This window comes from Panthera leo, chromosome B1 (assembly GCF_018350215.1).
Source record: "Panthera leo isolate Ple1 chromosome B1, P.leo_Ple1_pat1.1, whole genome shotgun sequence".
Lineage (NCBI taxonomy): Eukaryota > Metazoa > Chordata > Mammalia > Carnivora > Felidae > Panthera > Panthera leo.
Genome location: NC_056682.1, coordinates 176,518,908 through 176,544,510, shown reverse-complemented (window position 1 = coordinate 176,544,510; position 25,603 = coordinate 176,518,908). Strand labels below are relative to the sequence as shown.

Genomic DNA, 25,603 nt, shown 5'->3' with positions numbered 1-25,603 from the left:
AAAAGCAAACTGAAAAGGGTGTTCCAGAATATGTTTACTGGTGTCTCTGACAGAGGTACTCAATCACCCTACAGCTACCACACGCTGAGAATGGCAAATGCATCTTGTCAATGAAATCAGTGTCCTCCCTATTCCCTTGTAATTACATTTCAGTGTCAATAGTCTAAAAGTGAATAATTGAAGCATTCGTGATATTTGATTGGTTAGGCAAATATGACGACAAAACTCCTAAGGACGGAGAGGCCTTTAAAAATTATTCCTGATTTGTGTAGGTTTTCTCTATCCATTGCTTAAATGTAAAACAAATAATTGCATACATTTCCTGTGTCTTTAGCCTATCAAATGAAGCCTATGAAAGGTGGAAAAAGAACTGGTATGGAAGACATAACTATAGACTGAAGAGTAATTCTATGTGTGGCAATGCATTCTTGACATTACACCATGGAACTTAAGAATACAGGCTTTTTGGTTAGGCAATTCGGGGTAATGTCTGAGGGCTGTCATTCACAAATCATGTAACTGGGTTAATCACTAAACTCTACTTACTTTGGTTTTCTCTTTTATACAATGGGGATATTAACTAACAGTACTTACCTCCCAGGATTGCTTAAAGTATAAAAATAAAATGTACATAAAGGAGTTGGCTGGCATACAGTGTGGATGTAATACATTTTAACACTTCTCCTCCTTTCTCTCCTTTTTCCTCTCCTCTCATTCCTTCTTAGTGCTAGGTGGTTGTTTTTTTTTTTTTTTTTTATGTTTATTTTTGAGAGAGAGAGCGCGAGAGAGAGTAGGGGAGGGGCAGAGAGAGAGGGAGACACAGAATCTGAAGCAGGCTCTGGGCTCTGAGCTGTCAGCCCAAAGCCTGATGAGGGGCTTGAACCCACAAACCACGAGATCATGACCTGAGCCGAAGTTGGACATTGAACCGACTGAGCCACCTGGATGCTAAACCGACTTAGCCACCTAGGCACCCCTGCCAGGGTTTTATGATAGAACTAGAAATCTGAAAATGCTGCCACCTTTTTTTGTTTTGTTTTGTTTTGTTTTTAATTTCCCTGGACCTTTCTTTTTATTCTCATGTATAATCTCCCTGAAGAAGTCCTCCTGTATTACCAATCTAAATTAGTTCCAACAAGTAATTCTATCTAAATACACTCTTTTACTCTTCTCCTACTCACATCACTGTATTATATATCTACTTATTTACTGTTTTATAAGTAATTTCCGATTCCAACACCGGTGCCTGAGAGAACAGACTTTGTCTTGCCACGCTCTATCTATCCTGGCATCTAATAGGCCCAGTGTAAATATTTGTTGAATTACGCATGAATTCCTTTCTCTTCCTGCTTATTGATCAGAAGTGCCAATTGTTTATTCCGGAGAAGACCACCAGAAAATCTGTTGATGAAATATCATACAATTTATTAGACTTATCGTAGGAAGGGAGAATTATACCTGACTAAGGTTTTCTTAGAAAGGAAAATTGGGACATGGTAAAGTTAAGGTTTTACGGCTTGCATTGAGTGACTTTGAGGTGACTCTTACAGGATTGGCAAGTAGCTGGATTACTATTATGATGCGATGGTTTTGGATTTGTGGGCACAGCAAGATGAGGAACTTGAAATGAGTCATGATAAGTAAGCTATTCAGTTGTGTTGGTGTCTTATTTTCTAGGAACTGATATTTCCTGCAGTAAGCATCTGAGTTATTTTTTGCTTATTCCCAGTATTGCTTAGTAAAGAACAGGAAATTGTGCTTCATCCAAGAATCGTTTAACACAGAGACTGGGAAGTGTTATGAGAGCCAATCTTAACACAGGGACAGAAAATTATTTGGTGTTAGTCATTAAGGCTTTGTTTGCTTTTGACACATGGATTCCTTTCTTATTTTTGCACTATCATTACATCTGTATATTACAGCTTCACTCAATTCTGATTTCAGTTTTCATTTGTTTTTGCATTACATCATTCTAGAGCTCTTATTACTTGTATTTTTTTCTATATCCTTTACCAAATAAAGTTATATGGTTTCCATATGTTCAATACATATCAAAATTCAATCCTAAGCTGCCTTAATATTTCATCTGCCCTTATTCACTCATGTATAACGTGCTTTGTCACATCCTCAAGCATAATCTGTTTTCAGTTGACTCCTGAATGTTAAATTTTTAGGATGACCTTATCCTAAGGTTTAATCCACTGTCAAATACAAACTAGTCCACATTTATAAGGTATTACTCTATTTTCATATCCTTGTCTGTATTTCTAAATATTGACCAGTGGGCATCATCGTATAGTATTTCTTAAAAGTTCCATTAAAGATTCTCTTATTTGGATGGGCTGATGCTTTGGAAATAAATTTAACTTTGTTACCTCTGGCAACCCCTCACCTTCATCCCATTATAGTTTTTAGCTGCAATTCGCAACACCAGTTGAAGTGTCTCCCATGATAACCTTTCTGTTTCATTCCCATGCCTGACAGTATAGTTTAATCTATTAACTGAAGTCTGATTTTTATAAATATATTTTTCTATGGCCTCTTAGATGCTTCTCTTCACCTTCACAAGATACACCAGGAGTTCGAGTTCCACATCTGGTTCTCTGCTGTCAGCACAGAGCCCTCTTCGGATCCTCTGTCCCCCTGTCTCTCTGCCCCTCCCCAGCTTGTTCTCTCTCTTCTTCTTTCAAAATAAATAAAGAAACTTAAAAAAAAATTAAAAGAAGAAATAAACTTCATTCCTGATCACATATTCTCCCTTCTTGGCATACTATTTCTCTCAGTTCTGTTAATCTTTTAATTCCCAGTTCAAATTCCTCTTCCCTGATACCTTCCCCAAAGTATATAATCCTCAGGGGGAGTTAACTCTTGAAGGCAACAGAGTCAGGGACAATGGTCAGCTGTGATGAACAATATGTATTACCTTGACATTGACTGTCATTTCTGTTTTTATTTGTATTTAATTTCTACCCCATACTAGATATGCAAAATCTTATGGCTAGTTTGTCACACACATTTTTAGATACTCTGAAAACTACTGTGTACATATACAGCTCACAACAAATATCTTGTTTGTTGAGTGCCATCATTTTAGAAATTTGACATTCCATAAGGCACTGGCATGGTTTCTAGAAAGCTCTCTGAAGAGCTAGGGCTGTGAGGGAGAAACAGAGTAATTTGGTTCACTGGGAGTTAACAGGCAGGTGAAGGAAATCAACAAGCTAGAGCACCAGAGAATTGTTCTAAGATAAAAAGTACCTTCAGGCCCTTCCAGCACCACTGAAAATGTCCTTATTCAATAGGCTATAGTACTGCTCAGCTTTTCTCTTACATAATGTATTATCTTTGTTTCTATCCTATTAAATGTATGAAATATATTGAAGTCCATTTGTTTCTAGTCTTTTAATGAAAAAAATATATAGTTTATCATCTTCTAGGACTCTTCAAAGTTGTAAAAGACAAAAAAAAAAAACCTACATTTTCAAATATTTTCCACATAAAACTATTTCCAAAGTAACACCACGAATATTTTCCATTAGCAACTGAGTTTCCTTGAGGGAAGCTATGTTTATTGCTTCAATTGTTGCTTCTTGAATAGATGCGGCTTCCGAGTAGAAAATAGCACATAGTAAGTCTTCAAGAAGCCCATGTTCATTGATTGTAAAGGTACAGGGTACTCAAGTTCAGTTTTTTGTCTTATGTATTTTCATATCTAACTTATGATCTAGTTAACTGAATGGAACTTTTTTCTAGTATCTAATTATCTCTCTAGAAAATGAAATTCACAGGGGATTTCTGGAAAATGCTTACTTCATGTCTACGTACTAACTAAAAAGACATTTCTCATGCACCTGTTAATTAATTTTGAAAAATATTTCCCATATGTTCTGAGGACTCCTAGTCTCATGAGATCATAAAATGTGGCGTAAAAAAAACCACAAAAATTGAAAAATTAAAAGCCCGAGCTCAAACACACGGGGAAAAACTGCTCAACTTTTATTTGGAGATTCACACTGCACATTTCAATTTTAAAAGTTCTGAAGATTCCCAAAGGAAATAAACTTGTTTCTTTTGTATTTATAACTTCCGTAGCATTTTATTTATATTTCTTTAGAGTAGTATTTTTCAGTATATTTCTTTAGAGTAGTATTTTTCAGTATTTTCAGTTCTTCTGTTGAAGAACAGGTTCTTTTTGTTTTTGTTTTTATTTTATCTCTAAGCCATCATGGTATAATGTTTTTTTTTAAAAAAAAAATACTACGAAATATAACATTAAAAAATATATATATAAAGTCAGACTTTCATTTCTAGCTTCAATAGGGATTAAACAATACTTCCACATTTCTAGAAAATTCATAATAGTTACACTCATTTTCTCATTGTGGACTGACCCAGGCTCACAGATCATACTTTTATTAGCACAGTTATAGAATGCATTGGTTTCCAGGGTTCTCGAGGATTCTCTAGGTTAGCTAAAGATTAATAGTAACATAAAATATAAAATTATTAACTTTAAATGTTTTCAGTAAACTCCACTCACTTGTGATATATCTTATTTATTATTTTCCACATTAAGAAGAAAATAACCCCTGGTCTCGTTGGTTTCATACATTTTCTCCAGTCTACTTTCCTTTAGATTGCCTTTTCTTACATATAAGTTTATTTGTGGAAAGTAACAGAGCTCACGCTTTGTTGTTGTTCCTTCTGCAACTCACAGATTGACCTTCTTGTGCACTGCAGTTCATTAAGCTGCTTTTGGTCCAAATTGTTATTGGAAGGTCAATTGGCATTGGGCATAAAGGATTAAGGATCTGACAGGAGAGGGCAGAGGATCAGGGATTAGCTAAGGTGAAAGATAGAACAGTGACTATAATAATGTCTTGTGTATCTTTTTAAAGGACTTCTAATGTTCACTTAATGATCATCACATAATGACTGTTTAAAGATAGTGACACTGAGATCCTAAAACTGAGCTCACTTAATGTCAGAATCCGCAGTGTCTTGCCAGAATTTGATTTGTGGCCAGTCCTTAGCCTTGCCTAATTCTCTTGCCTTGAATCAGAGGAGTTAGATGGTTACCTCATTGGTTCCTAAATTCTGGATTGCAGCATGTGATTTAACTCACTTTTTGTGGGATATATGAAATATATAGATAAAATATATAAATGTACACAGTTCATATATAAATTACATTCCTTAGACATCACACAAAACCATCCTAGTTCAAGAATCTGAAACAGAGCTGAGTTTTGCGTCACTACAAATCCCCAATGCCATTCTGATAGTTAGTAATTTTGGTAAACTAATTCACCATTGGATGAACCTTTTGATAAGTAGGATGATTTGGCACAAGGCACCTTTTCTCAAGCTGGCCTTCATAATCACGAAGAGGATTTGGGTGTAAAAAGACATTGGAATGCCCAGATGTAGCAAAAATAGTGGCATGCCAACCAGATTTAGTTCTTCTGTGTGTAGAAGGATTTGAAGTTTTGGGTGACCATATATATGACTGTGGCCCATAAAATTCTCCCAAAGATTGTAGTAAGAGCTACTATATTTAAATATAAAAATTGATGCAGGCTTGTGTGCAGATTATCGAATGCTTCCAGATACAAACTACAGATCTTTCAGTTCCACGTTTCTTTGTCTCTGCTTCCTCTAGTATCTCTAAACTGCTTTTAGTTTTATTTATTTATTTTTTGTTCTTAATCTTTGCCATCTTAGCTATATCTGCCACTGGTTTAGTGGTTATTGGTATCTCTTCTACCAAAACTGATTTCTGGAGCAGGTCACCATGCTGGTCCTAGTTGGTCGAGCCTTTGCCACAAACCGCCCTCTGGCCTGCTGACACTCTCTAATACGCTGTCAAAGTTGCTGTTGATTTCCTGCAACTTTCCTGAAGATGTACCTCTCTGTACAACAATAAGGGATTCCTGAAGAAAAAATTAACACTTTCTTACTATCTGGACTCACCAAGAAGGCCTTAAGTTTCTTTTTTATTTAAAAAAAAAATTTAATGTTTATTTATTTATTTATTTTTATTTTTATTTTTTCCAAAGGGGTGGGGGGAGGCAGATAGAGAGAGAGAGGGACAGAGAGAATCCCAAGCAGGTTCTGTGCTCTCAGCACAGCCTGACATGGGGCTCCATCTCATGAGCCATGAGATGATGAGATGATGACGTAAGCTGAAATCAAGTGTCTGAGCTCAACCAACTGAGCCACTCAGGAGCTGGGGTCTCAAGTTTCTGCTCAACTTGACTAAACTTTAGAGAGCCTTCGGTGTATCTCCAGGCCGCTGATCCCCCTTTTCTCTGAGCATTTATTTTAGAAAGCTTGTAGTTGCAAAATTCTCTGTCCCTTTGAGATTTAAAATTTTTTAAAAGTCTCTCGGCAGTTTTACAACCCAGAACTGTCTTTTCCAAGGACCTCTGAGCCATCTGTTTGAAATGTAATCAAGGAAGATGGCACCTTATCTCCCAGGCTGTGTGGGAGGGTAGGAGCCTAACTTCAGTGGGTGCTGTGATCCAAGTTGTGGAACAATCTTAAGAAAGTTTACTTTTCCTTTGGATAAGACCTATTAGCACACATAAATGCCTATGACCCACCCACCACATTACAATAGCTTGCATAAAGTCTTCCTTGCCTGTTTGACTTCGTCCTGAACAATTTTTGTTTTGATTCTACTAACATTTTTGTCAAATGTTCATCTAAAGGATATTCCAGTAGTAATTTAAGGATTACTAAAAAATGTCTTTTCCTTAAAATCATTGCTGATTTTATACTGTTGTAATATTATTTTGTGTCTGATAATATCAGACCATCCAGCATCACTTAAATAACAGTAAACATATTCTTCATAATAATTTATATCAAATTATAGAATATTATTTTATAACCTCAATGCTTCTTACTATACACATGATGAAATATAATTAAATTTGTATGCCATTCAAACAATATTCCAGATATTTTTCCAAGCACCTATTCTCCCTTTTCTATATTCACTTAATAAAAATGTTCTGATTTTTTCCATTTCACATTTGCCATATTATATTGTATTAGTCGTTGCTATATAAGTCTTCTGGAATGACGTCCATCATTATTCTCTTCTGTGCTATAATTTTATAAATATCTCTGGCTGTTTCAATTTTTAACAGCCCTGGCTCAAATGATAAGGACTTAACTCTCTGAGTGTTTTTTTGACATTTTTACTTGCTTTTATAATATTTTCTAAAGTGAGAATTGGAAAAAAAAGAGTCAGCCATATATTTTACACACTTCTTGTTGATATTTTTTTCTTTGTGAAAATTAATAATTTTTATTGGCTATATTTTTCAAAAAGAGTATTCATTATAAAATAAAGTAGAATTATATAATAATTATGGACTCTGACATACTCACATAGTGAATAATAGATTTTTATAATCAAGAAAAATTACAATTGAGTATTCATCATCTTAACGTATATTACTGATTTGCCACCAGAATGCTTTAAAGACTATCTTTTACTTTTACTTCAAAATGGTAAGATTTAAATGCCATATTTTAAAGCATTAAGACTATATTATTTAATGTAATTTTCTGATCTTTTTCTTTTCTTTTCCCTTCATATTCACCAGCTAGCTGTAGTTTGATCCATGGTAATGAGCTCTTGTCAATGTACCTGTACCAAGTTTATCACAAGTAAAATAAAAGTTTTGGTTTAAAAAGTAGACAGGTAAGATGAGGAATTTTAACTGTCTTTTGCCATAAATGACAACTCAATCAAGTCTGATGCTTAGGTTAAAGAGCAAAGGGAGGTCAAGTAAGTTGCCCAAAGTTGCAATGTTTTATTTTATTTTATTTTATTTTAACATTTATTCATTTTTGGGAGTAAGAGAGACAGAGCATAAGCAGAGGAGGGGCAGAGAGAGAGGGAGACACGGAATCCCAAGCAGGCTCCAGGCTCTGAGCTGTCAGCACAGGGCCCAGATGCAGGGCTCAAACTCACAGACTGCGAGATCACGACCTGAGCTGAAGTTGGATGCTTAACCAACTGAGCCACCCAAGCGCCCCCAAAGTTGCAATGTTAGACCGTGGCATATCAAGGACCCGACTCAGCATCCCTGTGCACAGGGGTCCAAGCTTCTAACACTAGGCAGAGCTCCCTCCTTACTAAGCTGCTTGGAAGTGAGTATGCATTTCCCTCCTGTACTCGCTAGAGCATTATCTGGCGTGTTCATATGTTCAAGGTCCAATTCGCTCTATCCTTATGATCATTTCCCACAACTAAAAGCCCTTGATCTTAGGAAAATCACCCTGTGTGATAGACAGTGCTGTAACTTAACGTGAAATGTCGGGACTCAGTAGTCTGTAATCAAAATCAGATCTTCGGTTTTAAACTTTAAAACGTTGACGTGTTCAGAGGTCTATATGGCTGGAATTTGAAGGAATAGACTTCATGTATTTTGAAAACTGTTTTCCTCTATTCCCCATTTCCCCTTAATTTTACTTGCTTGATATGCTTTCCACAGCTCTCACCCCATCTCAACATAGAGTGGAGGGTAAGCAGCCCCTGGAGCTGGTGGTATTCCCTTTCTTTAAATTAGCTGATTATGGGCTGAGGTAGATGTCATTCTCTCTGAGGTGTGCAACTTCTCTCTCTAAAATGACCAGTCTCTACAGACCAATTAAGCAAAAGAATGCTGAGCCGGCTTCTGACAGGTAAAGCTCTCAAAACACACAGCAACTGTCAGGCTATGTACCTCTAAGCAATTTCTGTGAGAGAATTTTCTGAAAGGTTGAGCTAATGGGTTTGAGTACAGCTGTGCGCACAGTTTTGCAGAGCCAGCAAAACTAAAGAAATGTAAGTTTTTGCCAGTTTCCTAGAACAGCGATTCCCTGCTTTCATAAACAAGACCTTATAGAAATGCAAAGGATCCCTCTATTTCCAAAGACTGCTTTTCATTTGGGGTAAGCGGCGGTTTTGAACTCAGACCACCGCCTGGCCTTCAGATGCTTCAACATAAAAGTGCAAGTCAATTTTATTGAGTAGATTTGGGCTAAGCTTATCCTTTTATCCTTTTTCCCAAGCTTGTATTTGCTTTTCAGGGGACATTCTCAGGAGCCTTTTCTGCATAATGATACCTGAAATGCTGTCACCACTGATCGATCTCAGACTTTTGTGAAGAACTATTATGTACTACTTGGGAGTCAAACCACATACGTTTTCTTACTTAACATTAACTTGATTTAAGTATGGTAAGTGGATTGAACCTAGGTTTCCAATTCCAACAGACTTGGATTACAGCCCTGAGTTCAGCCCCCTAATACTTGAGTGTCCCCAGCTAAGTTAGTCAGCCCCTTCCTATTAGCCCTATTATGCTTAATTCTCACTCACAGATTGTGCTAACCACATCTGCTCATGTGCCTGCAATGTATCTAAGGAGCCCCTGGCACATCGTGCATGTTTAGTGAGTGAGTCTCTCTTATCCAATATCTCTGCATACTTCTGCACCATAAAATCAGTTTTGAAATGTTTTTAAAAGATTGTACTTTTTTACAAGATTTTTTAAGTTTATTTATTTTGAGAAAGAGAGACAGAGACAGATGACATGTGAGCAGGAGAGGGGCAGAGAGAGAGGGAGCGAGAAAGAATCCCAAGCAGTCTCTGAACTGTCAGCACAGAACTGGATGCGGGGCTCAAATTCACGAGCCATGAGATCATGACCTGAGCCGAAAGCAAGAGTCAGACGCTTAACCCACTTAGCCACCCAGGTGTTCCCTTAAGATTATATTTTTAATGGAAGACGCCACTGAGTTTTCCAACCACACCAATTTTCACCAATATATGACTGTCTTTCACTCAGGGAAGAACATTGTTTTGGACCAATCTGATCCATGAAGTACTTTTCTATGGCCCATGACCGTAGAATGAGTTTTACATTTTCTAATGCAGATTTTTTAAAGGATAATAAACTCCTTAAGACACATGAAATGATAGGAAATTGAAATTTGAGTGTCCCTAAATAAAATTGGAGCACAGACATGCTCATGAGTTTAGGTATTGTGTATGGCTGCTTTAGTGCCACAATGGTCTGGTTGAATAGTTGTAGTAGAAATCACATAGACTGCAAAGACTAAAATATATACTACCTCGCCTTCCACAGATAAAGTTTACACACCCATGGTCTGGAATATGAGGTAAAATCGTCAGTATATTCTAACAACTTCACTGAGTAAGTCACTGCCCAAAAAATATCAACTCTGATATTAAAATTTAATATGGAACTAAATAATGTCCACAATGGCTTTGTTTATTGTTGCTTATTGTTTGTTTATTTTCTTGGACGTGAATTACAGAGATAGAGGAATAAAGTCCAACCACGTACTTCATTGCAAAGAACACATTCTGAACTCAGGAGGCTCAGAAGCCCTAGTTTTTTCCCATAAGCTTCTCTTGTCACTTTTGCAACTCATTTTCCTGCCCAGGAAAACAAGTTTGCTATGTATGATCAAATAACCACTAGCTTGAATCACATCTAAGATTCTAAAATTCACTACCCTTTATGAGAAGTTCCCTTACCCCCCTGAAGATAATATTTTATTTAATACCAAAATAAAAAAGTATGTTAATCAGTATATAAATACTTTTTTGAAAAGCACACTCTTTTTAAAAAAAAAAATAACCACATAGTATACATTGTTATATTAGGCTCACATGTATAGCATAGTGATTCAACAATTCTATACGTGACTCGGTGCTCATGACAGAAACTGTACTCTTAATCCCCTTCACCTATTTTACCCACCTTACACCTACTTCCTCTCCATCATCACCAGGTGGGTGTCTATACTTAACAGTCTGGTTTTTTGGGATACATGGTGGCTAAGTCAGTTAAGCTTCCGACTCTTAATTTCAGCTCAGGTCATGATCTCACCATTCGTGGGTTCGAGCCCCACATTGCGCTCTACACTGATGGTGTGGAGCCTGCTTGGGATTCTCTCTCTCCCCACCTCCTCTCTCTCCGCCCCTCCCCTGCTCATGTGCTCTTTCTCTCTCTTTCTCCCTCTCTCAAAATAAATAAATAAGCATAAAAAAGTCTGGTTTCTGCCTTTTTTTCTTTGTTTTGTTTTAAAAAGCACACACTTGAACTCTTTAAAATGGTCTTATACCTTTTAAATTCAGTTGGCCAGAGTTTGCCTTCAGAAATAACAGAAAATTTTTTGAAACTGTGGCCTCCTGACCAATAAAATAATTAAAAAGCATATCTTTTTTCCTTTGTATTTCAATCTTGCCTTTAAAAGTCTATGTATTTCTAAAGATACTGTATTTTATTTGAAAGCTCTAGAATAGTGCATTTCATTTAAATAAGTAAAACTGAAAAAAAAAATGTTGAGAATAAAAATAGAGGAAAGGGACACACTATCTTATGTTTTCTTGTGTCCTTGTAAACATTTCATATTCTTTTCAATTTTGGATCCCAAAATAAATTTGTCCATGCACCTACACTTTCAAATGAAAAGATGGATGAAGGACGAAAGGATTCAGATCCAAAGAAGCAGGACAGTAAAATAAGCTGTTAAAAATTAGGGCAGCATGATAGGCAGGAAACAATTAGGGCACTGCAATTCAGAGATAGGGAGAGGTAGAGGGCAAGGAATAACATAATATGACAGGTGAAGAATGAGCTGGGTCTTTACGTTATAAAGGAGGAAGATGGAACGTTTGGATACAGAAGGAAAATTAAATGAACATCTGCTGCCTCAAAATAAAGTGTCAACACCCCAAAGGTGAGATATGAAACTAAACAGGAAAAGCAGTAGTTAAAGGGCTCCAGATTGTTTATGAGAAATTAAAGAGATTCCATGAAGATGAAAGAGATTTATCTGTTCCTGTAAAAGTAGACATATTTTGTCTTTGGGTGTTTCCTCCTTCAATATGTATCCAAGAGACTAATTTATTTTGTAAAGTTGTAATAGATTTAAAAAACTTCTAGTATACTGTGCACAATGGATTTCATTTTTAAATACCGTAACTGAAGTAATCCTAGTTCTATTTTACATAAGCATTATTTAAAAAGAAACTCACAAAGGGGTGCCTGGGTGGGTCAGTCGGTGAAGCATCAGACTTCAGCTCAGGTCATCATCTTGTGGTTTGTGGATCTGAGCCCCAAGTCGGGCTCTGTGCTGACAGCTCAGAGCCTGGAGCCTGATTTAGATTCTGCACCCCCCACTCTTACTCCCCCTCCCCCTCTCATGCTCTGTCTCTCTCTCAAAATAAATAAACATAAAAAAATTTTTAATTAAAAATAAATAAACAAAAAGACATTCACATAGTGTCTTATATGGCTGAATACTTTAAAACCTAAATAATCCATTGCCATTCTGCCATATAATTAAAGATTCAAATATTTAAAATATCATAGTGCAAGCTTTCTCATACAGCAAGTAATATACAAGATCCATAATTAATATTTGTATTATTCCAATTTCATTTCTGATTTGTTTTCCTAAAACTTGTATTTCAAGATGTATTGACCTAATTAAACAAACGAGCAAACGACAATCATCCCTTGCCCCAAAGCCAAGAACAGAAGTAGGAATAAGAACAATAACAACAATAAAAAGAAGGGGCGGATGAACTAGGTATTGTAGGGTTTTTTTTTTTAACAGTAATTTCCATCTAAATGATAGGAATAGTAGCGTGAAGGAATATACATTTTCTCAGTATGAGACAAATAATCATTTACCAAACCCTAACTGACTTTCATAGCTCTTAAAAAGAAAACCAATAGAAACCAGAAAATGTCATCCAATGTCATACCCTGTGTGAGTACTGTGTGCCCTGAGTGCTGTTATTTACTTAGAAATAGTTTATGCCTATATCTCTGTGAGCCAACCAATGATAGCAGTAAGGCGGTGCTTTTTTCCGCTAATTTAGAGAAGATGCAATTTCTTTACTAACTCCTCAAGGTATTTTGACAGAGTTTAACTGTGCAAACTGACTCCAAATATTTAGACTCAATTACCCATGTGTGGAGAGGCACATTTTAAAAAAGAACTAATAACAATCACAAAGATATTATGCGGCTAAGATCAAAGAATAATTTACTATGATAGGGAAAAAAAAAGGAAATAACAAGGAGATTTTGTAGTGTTTCTGTGGAAATGGAAATTCACTCCTTGTTTGTTGTTCAAGCATAAGCCCAGAGGGAAATTTACCAGTATTATTTTCTCAGGTGAATCTATCAAATACATTTTGTAATTAGCAAAAGTAGGTTTGTTTTCAAAGTTTCTTGGTCTGCCTGGGTGGCTCAGTCAGTTGAGTTTCCAACTCTTGATTTCGGCTCATGTCATGATCCCAGGGTTGTGGAACTGAGTCCCATGTTGGGCTCCACACTGTGCTTGGAACCTGCTTAAGATTCTCTCTCTCTCTCTCTCTCTCTCTCTCTGTCTCTCTCTCTCCCCCCTCTCTCTCTCTTTCCCTTTGCCCCTCCCCCACTCAAATGCATGTGCACACTCTCTCTCTAAAATAAAAAAAAAATGAAAAATAAAAAATAAATTTTCTTAACTGCCATTGGTATCTATTGTTTAATGTAAGCTCTCCTTCCCACCTCTGCAGGATTCATCTTTGTAATTCTGTCAAGGCCACGGACTGTCTTTCCATGTACTCACAACTTTGGCAAATTTTATTTTATTTTATTTTATTTTATTTTACTTTTTATTTTATTTTATTTTTTAAAATGTTTTTTATTTATTTTTGAAGGAGAGGTAGTGATAGCAGGCTCTGCACTGGCTGCACTGGCAATACGGATGCAGGGCTCAATCCCAGCAACTGTGAGATCATTTCCTGAGCCAAAATCAAGAGTAGGACACTCAACTGACTGAGCAAAATTTATTTTAAAATCCAATCTTAATTGCCTCTCAGAGGATCAAAAATCTTAAGACAGTACCAACACTACTTAACAGTTTGTAACCATCGGAGAATTATGGTGCTCCTTATATACTTAAAACTCCCCGTGGATTTAAAAGTTAAACCTATTGGTGGTAAATGTGGGCAATATTATCATGAATCACCAAACTCATATGTACAAGAAAGCAAGGAGATTGTGTTGTAAGAAAATTAATTCTATTTTTCTCTAGGACTTGAAATGCATTTTAAATCAGATATTCTGTTTTTACTATTTATGATCAATCATTTGTAGATTATGGATACCAAATGACAACGTAAAATTCCCTTTAAAAAGGAACTGTCACAATGATAAATATGCACTTACATTTCTTTGGTGGCTAAATTTCATGTAATCGCTCCCAAGAATATTTATGTCTTTATATCCCAGAAGTCTGGCTATATTCTGAACAAAACCACATACTCCTTACTAGATCCCTAGGCTCAGCTCTGTATTCCTTTCCTTGACAAGAAGCTATCCTTCATCTCCTCTTTTGATCAAGATTTCACAATCGTTGTAATTATCATGAGCACACATTCCTTCTTGGTCCTGAACCAGGTATCAAAGAACAGAGTAAGCAAAATTATGATATTCCTGAATTTGTTCTCAATTTGGAATCACTGCTTTGGGCAACAAAGACCTTTGGTGCTGCTCTCGGGAAAATGGACACACTGGCATGGATCTTCAAGAAGGAAATATTACCTTCACCTTCAGTGTCTGATGCTTTAATGATTTCTGGGCTGGAGTTTCAGGTCTGATGTAATTCATTCATTGCTTGTTCAATTAAGAAAACTATTTTAGTGCCCACTATGTGCTAAACACATTCAAGGGCCCACAGATAATAACAGCCAATTTTATTCGGTGCTTACTATATGCAATGAAGTAAAAGCCTGACACTTGTTTGTTAGGATATAGCTTGCAAAATCATACGAGGTATGTGCTAATATTAGGCCTACTGTCAAGGAAAGAAAACAGTGTTAAGTAAGTTAAATAACTTACTTAAGTAGGGTTACACAGCTAATCAGGGACATAGCACAATTTGAATTCAACCAGAACCCCAGAGACTACATTAAAAATTAATGCTCCTGATGTAAACATTCTCATAATATAGTAGCAGAAGTCAAGAATTAAACAAATAGTTGGACCATAATCAGACATAGAACTCTGTATATGTTGTCATGATGAGATATAGAAGGTGCAACAGCACGTTCAGAGGGAAAATATTTTTAGATTAGTCACCTTCATTCATTACCATGTTGATTCCAATGGCTTTAAGTAGTTCTTATGCAAGATAATAAATTGAAAGTCTTCAGCGTATCCTTTAACTTACATATGTGAAGTGATGTTTGTTCGTTTGTTTTTCCATTTCTATCTATACTTGTGGCTGGCATTTTCCACCACATACTCATTTTCCTTTTTATAACAGAGTAAAGGAATTTGATGTCATTTATTAATTAATTTTGGTTAAATAAAATTAACTTCTTCCAGGTTTATGTGATTTAAAATGTGTAATTATTGTGAAACTAAGACGTATGTCCTATTAACTTATCTCTCTCTCTCCCTCTCTCTCTCTCTCTCTCTCTGTCTCTCTCGCCACTTCTCTTGATTATATCGACCTTCAGGTACGTGTCCTATTTATTTTTTCACACAGAAAAAGTTTGTAATAGTCTATTTTACCTTTCTTAATTTCTCTTTTTGTGCTGAACTTCTGCGCCAGCCCTCCAGTGAAGCTGTTCATGTATCCACCATCAGTGACCTCTTTGTTTTAAAGAACAATGGTCCTGAGTCTCTCCTCACCTTACAGACTCTCTCAGAAGCATTAAAAAAATCAAACAGCCTCTTCTTCAAACCTCAACTTCTCTGGTCCTTCTGTGATGCTTATTGACTCGTGTTGCTCCTTCTGTCTTACTGAATTCTAAATTCTGAATTCTGTCTTACTGAATTCTGTCTTACTGAATGTCCTTCTGAATTCAAAATTTTTTGGTTCTATTTCTTTTTTTTAACTTCTAAATGTAGTATGTCTCAGAGATTCATTGTTCCTTGGATGCTGCTGCTTTTTTTTTTTTTTTTTGGTAATTTTGCATTTTTATACTCTCTATCCTGGTAATCTCATCCGGGATTATGAAATATGAATCTTTCTATCTGTCTGTCTCTAATGGACACAACGTTCTATAACCTATAGCCCTAAATGGTGCCCTGAATTTTAAAGTCACGCGTAAACATTCTCCTGATTAATTCATCTCTCCATTCACAGTATCAATCTCTCATCAAACAATTTATTTTTACGTTTAAATCGCTTTTGTAAATGCAGAAAATTTAATTTCGAACCAGCCAGAGAAGATCCCACACACATGTTGTTATTTTTTTTCTGAAATATTTTTTAAGGAAGGAATCTTTTTTTTTTTTTTTGATTCTTAGCACATTTAACTACAATATGAAACTTCAGGCATTAAAACATACTAAACTCTCTGAAGGGCACTTCTAATTCAAGGTTGCTGTAGTCTTCTTTTATGAAACTGTTTAAAATACTGCAAATAAAAAATTGGTAATTTAATTACTATTTTACTCAAAGACACTTCTTTGTGGGATGTATTTTTATGGTTCGGGTACCTAAAATATGTATATCGTTGCTAATGCTAATTATTGCTAATCTATAATATATAAAACATATATATTAATGCTACATATAATATATATTATGCTACATAATACATGCTATGCTATATATTATGCTAGTATACATACTAGTCATTACATTTATTTCACTCCAGATATAGGAGATAATTCAGTTAAAATAAGATTGATAAGCAACTGATGTTTCCATTTCATGTATTTTACACACTGCAAAGCAATGCACAGAGCAAGAAAAATAAGCATGATTTTATCTTCAATGAGCATATATAATCCAAAATCTTACCATCCACACTGAGAGATAAAAAAGAAAGGGGGGTACCATAGCAGCACACATGTTAAACACAAACATGAATGGAATATTGCATGGAGAGATACACACATAATATCTGTGTACATGTTTAAGCATGGAAGCTGTGCATTTGAAGGATGAGGGGCCCAGAGGAATTTGCTGTTAAAATGATAGCCCCAAACACTACCTGTCTGTTCTGTTTTGATAACTTTCCGAGCGTAATCATATAAATACATTTAATATATGGGGTCCAATAGTGACTACAACTTTTAATCCTCACATGCCTTCTGGCTTTCAATCATTCTTAAAAACACATTTCAGTGCTGGCTGTCCCAGACAGCATCCATCTAGTCTACTTTATGCAGCATAGAATCTGCAAAATTTTCATCATTCTAATAATTAGCTATAATACTCCATGATAAACGAGGCCAAGTCTGACTTATATATCTTTATACTCTTATCCCCTGTATATCCACTGATAATCAATTCACACATTCATATTTACTCAGTGACAATAAAGCAGTCCCCTTTCAACTGATAAAATGAGTAGCAAGAGAAGGAACATTTGATTTCAGGTCTCTCTTCAGAGTTTAATACACAAAGGATCTGTGTCAGCTTGAGATTCCAAAATTTAGAGCAACTCTTCTCATTCCTGATAGTGCATGGAGAAACTTAAAAAAATATATCTATGTATAAGTAGCTCTAGATATTCTGATTTAGTTATTTTTTAAATTTTTTTAATGTTTTTATTTATTTTTGAGACAGAGAGAGACAGAGCATGAGTAGGAGAGGGGCAGAGAGAGAGGGAGACACAGAATCTGAGGCAGGCTCCAGGCTCTGAGCTGTCAGCACGGAGCCCCACGCGGGGCTCGAACTCACGGAGTGTGAGGTCATGACCTGAGCTGAAGTCGGACACTCAACCGACTGAGCCACCCAGGCGCCCCTAGATATTCTGATTTAATTGCTCTGGGAGTAAGAAGTATTGTTGCTAATTTTTTTCTGAAATATTTTTTAGGGAAGGAATCTTTTTTTTAGGGAAGGGATCTTTTTTAAGATCTGCATTATTTCAAAGCTTCTAAAGTGTTTCAAATAACAGCTGTATTTAGGGAATCACTGATCCAAGTATCCATCAGGATACTGATGGGAAATGGAACATTTAATAGCAGAGATCTTTTAACAGACATGTGTGCAGAGTTCAGAAAATCAAAACTGATGGGATCAGCAACATCAGGAAATTGTTAGTCCCTCAAGTTGTCAGAGCAGGAGGAGGGAGTGCTATTAATATCACCTGGCAAGCACTGAGGCCAGGAGAGGGCCTTTAAGAGAGACACCTTGGCCATGGGTGAAGAAAACAGCCACATCAAAAAGTAAGACCATGTTGGGAGGAAAGACATGGGCATGGAGGTAAAGAAGGATTGGTATCAAGGTTCTCCTCTCCCTTTATCTGCTTTGCAATCTCTGGACAGTGCCTCCCTTCAGTAGAATCTACCTGCAAATCCAAAGGCAAGCAAACTTAAGAATCTGGTCTGACCAGTCAGTTGGAAATAGACTAGGCTGTGATCATGGAAAACATCAAGCACTTGAAAGACTCCTCAATTCAATTTTTAGTTTAACTTTTCTTTTTTTCTAGTCATGATTTCATATTGGTGTTACACCTTGTTCTTTCCTGCATTCAAATTTGCATACAATATGCTCTGTCTTTATACAAGACAGAGATAGATAGATAGATATAGATATAGATATAGATGATATAGATATAGATACAGATATAGTTATAGATATGTATTACAAAGCAAAATTTGAAGCATTTATTTATTTTAAAAACTACCACAGTAATTATCTGAAATCAAAACTGAAAAAAAGGAGTGTTATAAATTCTGTGATTATCTGATAAGAGCAATAAAGTTCTAGACACCTCATACATTGATGCCGAAAGTGGTGATCAGATTCATACATACTTTAAAATGTTTTTATACAAAAATATTGCCAACATGGAAAAAAATAACATGGTAATAATTAATAATAAAACCCTTTCACGTTGGGACACCTGGGTGACTCAGTCAGTTAAGCGTCTGACTCTTGATTTTGTCTCAGGTCATGATCCCACAGTTTGTGGGTTTGACCCTTGAGTGGGTCTCTGCATTGACAGTACGGAGCCTGCTTGGGATTCTCTCTCTTTTCCTATCTGCCCTCCTTCTCTCTCTCTCTCTCCCTCTCTCTAAAAATAAATAAACTTAAAAAATTAAAAAAAAAAATAAAGCCCTTTCACATTATTTAAGTGACCCCTAAACAGTTTTGTAAGCTTAAAATCACTTAAATTCCAATGAAAAATGAGAAATCTAAAGTTAAGAACTACCAGTCACTTGGCTTGTGTTTACACTATTGGTGAGATTTAGCTTATATAATTTAACAATTATGTAAGATTTCGCATCCATTCCAGATAGCACAAGCTAATATTTCTCCTCAGAGCATATAATTGATGAGAAATTCAACAATTCAACTCTCCCAAAAAATTCTCAACAAATGGCCAGTTGAATAAAATAATTTATACTGATTGCCTGGGGCAAGACAACATGTGATCCTGATGATACCAAAAAAAAAAAAAAAAAAAGACTTTCAGATAAAAGATTCAGATAACTTTGTCTCCAGCTCTGCTCTCAAAATTTTGAGCATTTCAGACCTATTTAAAAAATAAAATAAAATAAAAGCTTTGTATTGCTAAAAACTTCGGAGATCCCAGAATTTCCTGCAAATGACCATTTTTTTCTATATTCTCTGTTCTGTATTCTGTCTTCAAGTTTCTGGTTAGGTTCTATGATGGGGCTTTTCATCTATTTTCTCATCTAGTGCCGTCTTATGCTAAAAAAATAATGCACAAATATTTTGGGCCAACTATCCTCTCCCCCCAACCCTCCACTCGCCCCCCCCACCTTCACCTGCAAGTTCCTTATTATTTTCCATATTGGCTGTTATTTTCATCCATGGTGGCCTTATTATTCTTCAAATACGTCTCAAGCCTCAAGATCTATGCACTGCTTTTATTTGATTGAGAAGACTTTTGCTCATATAACCAAATGGCTTATTCTGTCATCTTCATAGATCTTATCACCTTCTCAACAAGGTCTGCTCTGAGTACAGTAATTATAACCCATCTTCTTGGCCAACATGCTTGACCCGCTCACCTTGTCTGTTTATTTACCTCATAAAAGGTATCATCTTCTCACAAGATATATTTTATTCCTGGTAGTGTTTTTATTTTATATCTCTCTTCATTATAATAATCCCATGAGTGCAGGGATCATTGTCCTCCAATGTTGGTTCATTGTTGCAGCTCAGAACCTTAGTCCATTATAGGCACTATAAATGTTTGGTGAATGAATTAGACATACTCACCATGATAGCAAAATGTTTTCACATCTACTGTGATTGATTTAGAAATAAATTATAGCAATTATTGTAACTGATTTATATTTGAATGCTAAAAATCACAATAGTTATTACAACCTGTGGGATGCAGCTGAAACATTATATATATGGAGTTTTATAACCTTAAATACTCAATTTTAAAAGAAGAAAGGATGAAGATAACTAGCTAAAACTCTGAGTTACAAAGTTCAAATGAGTAAGGCAGAATATGCTGACAAAAAGTGGAAAGGAAAAAAATAATAAAAATTAAGTGAAAATTCAGTAATTTTATTAAAGGATTTATAGAGGCAAACCCCTCAAAGTGTTTGAAGGAGAGAAAACAGACATACAACTTTTATGAACAAAAAAGGGGATATGACTACAGATGCTACCAAAACTAAATAGAAAAGCGAATATTATGACCCATTATATAGGCAACAAATTTTATTTCATTTTATTATTTACTATTTATTTACTTTTTGAGAGAGAGAGAGAGAGAGAGAGAGAGACAGAACACAAGCAGGGGAGGGGCAGAAAGTGAGGGAGAAACAGAATCTGAAGCAGGCTTCAGTCTATGAGCTGTCAGCACAGTGCCAAACCTGGGGCTTGAACTCATGAACCATGAGATCTTGACCTGAGCCAAAGTTGGATGTTCAACTGACTGAGCCACCCAGGGGCCCCTAGGCAACAAATTTTAAAATGTAAGTAAAATAGATGGGGAAATTGCTAATATTACGATTTAATAAACTTAAGAAAATTTCAGAATCTGAACAAGCTTGAAATAATTAAACAAATAGAATTAGTAGTTCAAAACTCTCTATGAAAAAAAATCAAGGTTCCAGAAGGATTTATAAGCATATTTCATCAAATATTTAGGGCACCGCTAATTCTAGTTGCATACAAACTCTTACAAAGGAAAACAATGCATCTTCTCAAGTTACTTTATGAGGGTAGCATGCCTAGTATCAAAGCCATTAGAGGACATTATGGGAAAGAAATATTTAAAATTAAATGTACTTAAACACGGATGTTCAAATCCTGAACAAGCTTTTTAACCAAAATAACAATACAAAAATATAGTATATCTTATACATATATAGATTTTCTCCTAGTATGTAATGGTATTTCAGCACTAGAAAATCTATTATTAGAATCACTACATTATCTTTAATTTTGTTACATAGGATTAAAATTTTTGACAAAATTCAACAACCTATCATAATAATTATTATTAATAAACAAAAAACAATCAAACAAAGTTTATCTATAAAACTCCTACATAATGGCATACTTAAAGGAAATGTCCAAAACACATTCTTAAGATTTCAAAAAAGATAATGATTCATTAAGTCAGCACCCATATTTATGTTTTGGCTCAAATTTTGGCCAGTACACTGTAATAATAGAATAAAAATGTTAATAATTGAAAAGATAAATAAATATATACTCATTATTTACATTTGATAAACTACATAAACAACTAAAAAGAAAAACACCTTTAAAAAACTGGAACTAATTGCTGAATACAAAATCTATAATTAAATACAGATTGAGTAGGGGCACCTGGGTCACTCAGTTGGTTGAACATCCTACTTCGGCTCAGATCATGATCTCACAGTTTGTGAGTTCAAACACCACATTCAGCTCACTGCTCTCATCAGAGAGTTGGCTTCAGATCCTCTGTTCCCCTCTCTCTGCCTCTCCCCACTCATGCTCTCTCTCAAAAATAAACATTTTATTAAAAAAGTAGATTGAGTACACTTGCAATTCCATATGCCAGTAACCATTAGTAAGTAAACTTTATAAAATACCATTTGAAAGACATATTTAGATAGATACATACCTACTTACATTATATAAATATATTAGAAAAAAAAATATATATATATATTATATCTTAACCTTAGAAAAAATGTTACTAAATATGTATAAAAAAGTGTAACTCAACACGTGCAAAATTATTATGGAAAACGTGGTCATTAAAAATTTTGCAAAGGCAGCAATATACCATTTCTGGATTAGAAGTTTCAATATTATTAAATGTCTGGTCTGTGAAAACAATTTAGATCATTGCAATTTCACCCAGAAACACAACAGGAATTATTAAAGAGATAAGCATTGAAAGCATATCCAGAAAAGCAAAATCAAGAATATTTTTTGACAAATTCCTAAAGAAGATGGATAGGCTTTCCTTGTAGCTATTAAAACTCATCACAAATAATTATTGGTGAAGACTGTTGCTCTTTTTCCAGGATTAACAAATAGACAAATGAAACACAATAAATATTCCAAAATCATTCCCTGGTCCTGGTATGTATGGGAACTTGAATTGTGAAAGAGGGCACCCCAGGTCCTTGGGTAGACTAAATATTCAATAAAAGATTCTAGAATTTTGGTTAACAATATGAAAAAAATGAAATTGAAACCCCACATCATACCATACTCAAAAATCAATTCCAGGAGATTATAGTCTTAAATATAAAATTCAAATCTATAAAACATTTGGAAGGTAATGTGGGGGGATATCTTTATGATTGTACTGTAAAGTAAAATTTCTTCAACTAGACACAGTGCAAATGATGAGAGAAACAATTGATTTATTAAAATAAGATTTCACGCTGATCAAAAGTAAAGCAAGCATCACTGGGAGATGGATGAAAGTATCTGTGCCTATAACTTTAAGGGATAACATGCAAAAGATATGGGGCAAAAAACCCTCTTGTAATAAGCAGAATATATAATAAAACAAAAGCACAATGATTAATATGACATTTGGCAGAAGAGAAAAAACAAATTGTTCATTAATACTTGAATTTCACTGAAACTTATACTGAGAAAACACAAACCAAATCTACAATGTCATGCCATTTCACAACCATAAAACAGGTAAATATAATTTCCAACACCAATAGAAGCTGTATAGGATGTAGAATAACTATAAACTGCATCCACATTTTGGCAATAACTAGTAAGGTTGAAAATGTTGAATCCTATGATCCTATTAAATTCTTAGATTGTTTCTTCACCGAAAGATGGGAGAGCGGCCATGCTTAGAGAGAAGTGGGGGAAAAGTCCAAATATATATGTACCATAAAATGGATAACAGTGTTAGACTAGGCACTTAGCTAGGCTTTAACAGGATGCCTAGAGGCCAGCTGTGGGGAAGTCATGGCCCACTATAAGGGAGAATTAGAGATCTGTCCTGACGGCACTTCCAAAACAAAGCTACAAGAAGCCAGAGCAAACCAGACCCAAGAGAAAGAGGGCCAGAGACTCTGACCAGGTAAGGTAACAAAGGTATGAAACCCTCCTCCTGATAAATCCCCTCCCCATGTCATAAAGCTTCCACCCCTTGGTTAACAACTGTCAATAGTAGATAGAGACCCAAATCCCAGGGACAGTACTCCCTTTGGCTCACTCATTCTCACATCTCAAGAGTATGCTCATTTTAATAAACTTTCCTATTGCACCACTCAACCCTTGTTTCTGGTCTGTACTTGAATCCTCTCTTGCAATAAGACCAAGGACATCTGGCAACATCCTGGGAATGTGCTGGGTAGAGGCCTCAGGGCCCTGGATAAGTGGACTCAGTCTACCTGACAACAAAAGTTTTGTATATACATGTATAATAAAATAAAATACAATGGTTAAAACAAATGACCAAAGTTATATTCATCAATATGGATGAATCTCTTAAATGTGAAAGTCGATGTTGATGGAATATATAGTAAAACCTTGGTTTGTGAGCATAATTCGTTCCAGAAACACGCTCGTAATCCAAAGAATTGTATATCAAAGTGAATTTCAAGAACCCTTGGCTCAGTTGTGATCATGTGATATTTGGCATCATGTCCTACTCGTGTATTGCAAGACATCATTCATTTATCAAGTTAAAATTTATTAGAAATGTTTGCTCACCTTGCAGAACATCCGCAGAACAAGTTACTTGCAATCCAAGGTTTTGCCTTGTGTGTGTGTGTGTGTGTGTGTGTGTGTGTACCATGTGTGTATATGTATATATACATATAGTGGTTTCTTTTACAAAGAAACACAAGAAATAATTTGGCACATTTAGAAATTACTTCCCCTGCCCACTATTGTAGAAAACAGTAAGGTTGCCTGTTTTTTTTTAGTGATTATAGAGTTGAGAAAGTCTCTCCATTTGTCCTGCCTGCATAACCGGCAACTCTGTCACTTGGCATTTGAGTCAACATGTGGCAAATTCCAATGTTCTATATAGTTGATAGCAAGGTTTAATTAAAGAATTACAAGGTCAGGTCATGACCTTTCTTCTGCTGATATTGCCACCTCGCTCTCAGCTGGCATCCACGGCTGTCTCCATATTTCCCAATGAACAACCTGAATGACTAAGAAAAGCTCAAGTTTAATTGGCTTGGCAAGATATGTTGGCACCTGCCAAGATTGCTGCGGTAGACAACTCCCTCAGGAGCAGTCTGAAGGAGAAAGGGAAATTATTCCAGTTACTAAAACTTTGTGTCTTCCTGTTTACTTTGCCCAGAAGGAGAGACAAGAGGTATGGATATGTGTCCATCTATGAGCAGCAACTAACCATATGGCTGGAAGATGTAAAGATTGGTGATAAGGAGTTCTACTTGTATACAAGAGCATATGTTGTCATAGAGTACTCTACAAAGGTCTACAATTAGGAAATTTTTAAAATACTATTTGTTTGTTGCCATTTGCATACTCATTCAAAGATCCCAGTGAGGAAGATGGAGAAGAAAATTACAAGTCATTCAGCCTCTTTCTGCAATGATCGTATTGTTTTCCCTTGAGAGCTTTTGGAAAAAAAACAAAAATGGCCCTGAAATCATAGAAGGAGGTATTTGGGGGCTCATTCATATAAATATCCCCTCATTGAGGCTGAATTTTCTAAACAATGCATAATCCTTTCAGAACTCACTAAAATGCTTTTGGGAAAGGAAAACAAACCAACAAACAAAAGACCGAGGTGAACCAAAACAAAACAAAAACTGGAAACCAACCCAAGAAACAAAAACTATGTAAAAATCAAGCAATGCAAAACCCCAAACAAACTTCTATTTGATGCAAGATTGAAAATAGATCTCTGGCAATAAACGAAGTTCCAGGAAATGCCACCTTCACTCAGTTCTTAGGAGCCTGCCTAGAGAAATTTTAAAAACTCAAAGCATAAAAAAGTCTGGGAGAGAAAGATAAACTGGCTTACACACATGGCTTCTCAGGGAACTGTTCCACCCATTAAATACTAAAATATCTGAGTAGTTAGTTGATTCTCAGGTGCTTTAGTTCTCATTTGTAGCGTTACTAGGAAGGGTTTTTGAACTCCATAAGCGAAGAGGCA

At 35.6% G+C, this 25,603-nt stretch overlaps 1 long non-coding RNA gene across 1 annotated transcript in view; it reads right to left on the bottom strand.

Moving 5' to 3' along the window:
- Positions 1-15,814, bottom strand: part of LOC122217184 — a 28,238-nt gene extending 12,424 nt beyond the window's left edge. Inside the window, exon 1 of the long non-coding RNA XR_006201334.1 lies at positions 15,609-15,814. This is a non-coding gene — a long non-coding RNA (uncharacterized LOC122217184). The remainder of the gene's footprint in view (positions 1-15,608) is intronic.
- Positions 15,815-25,603: the final 9,789 nt, after the last annotated feature.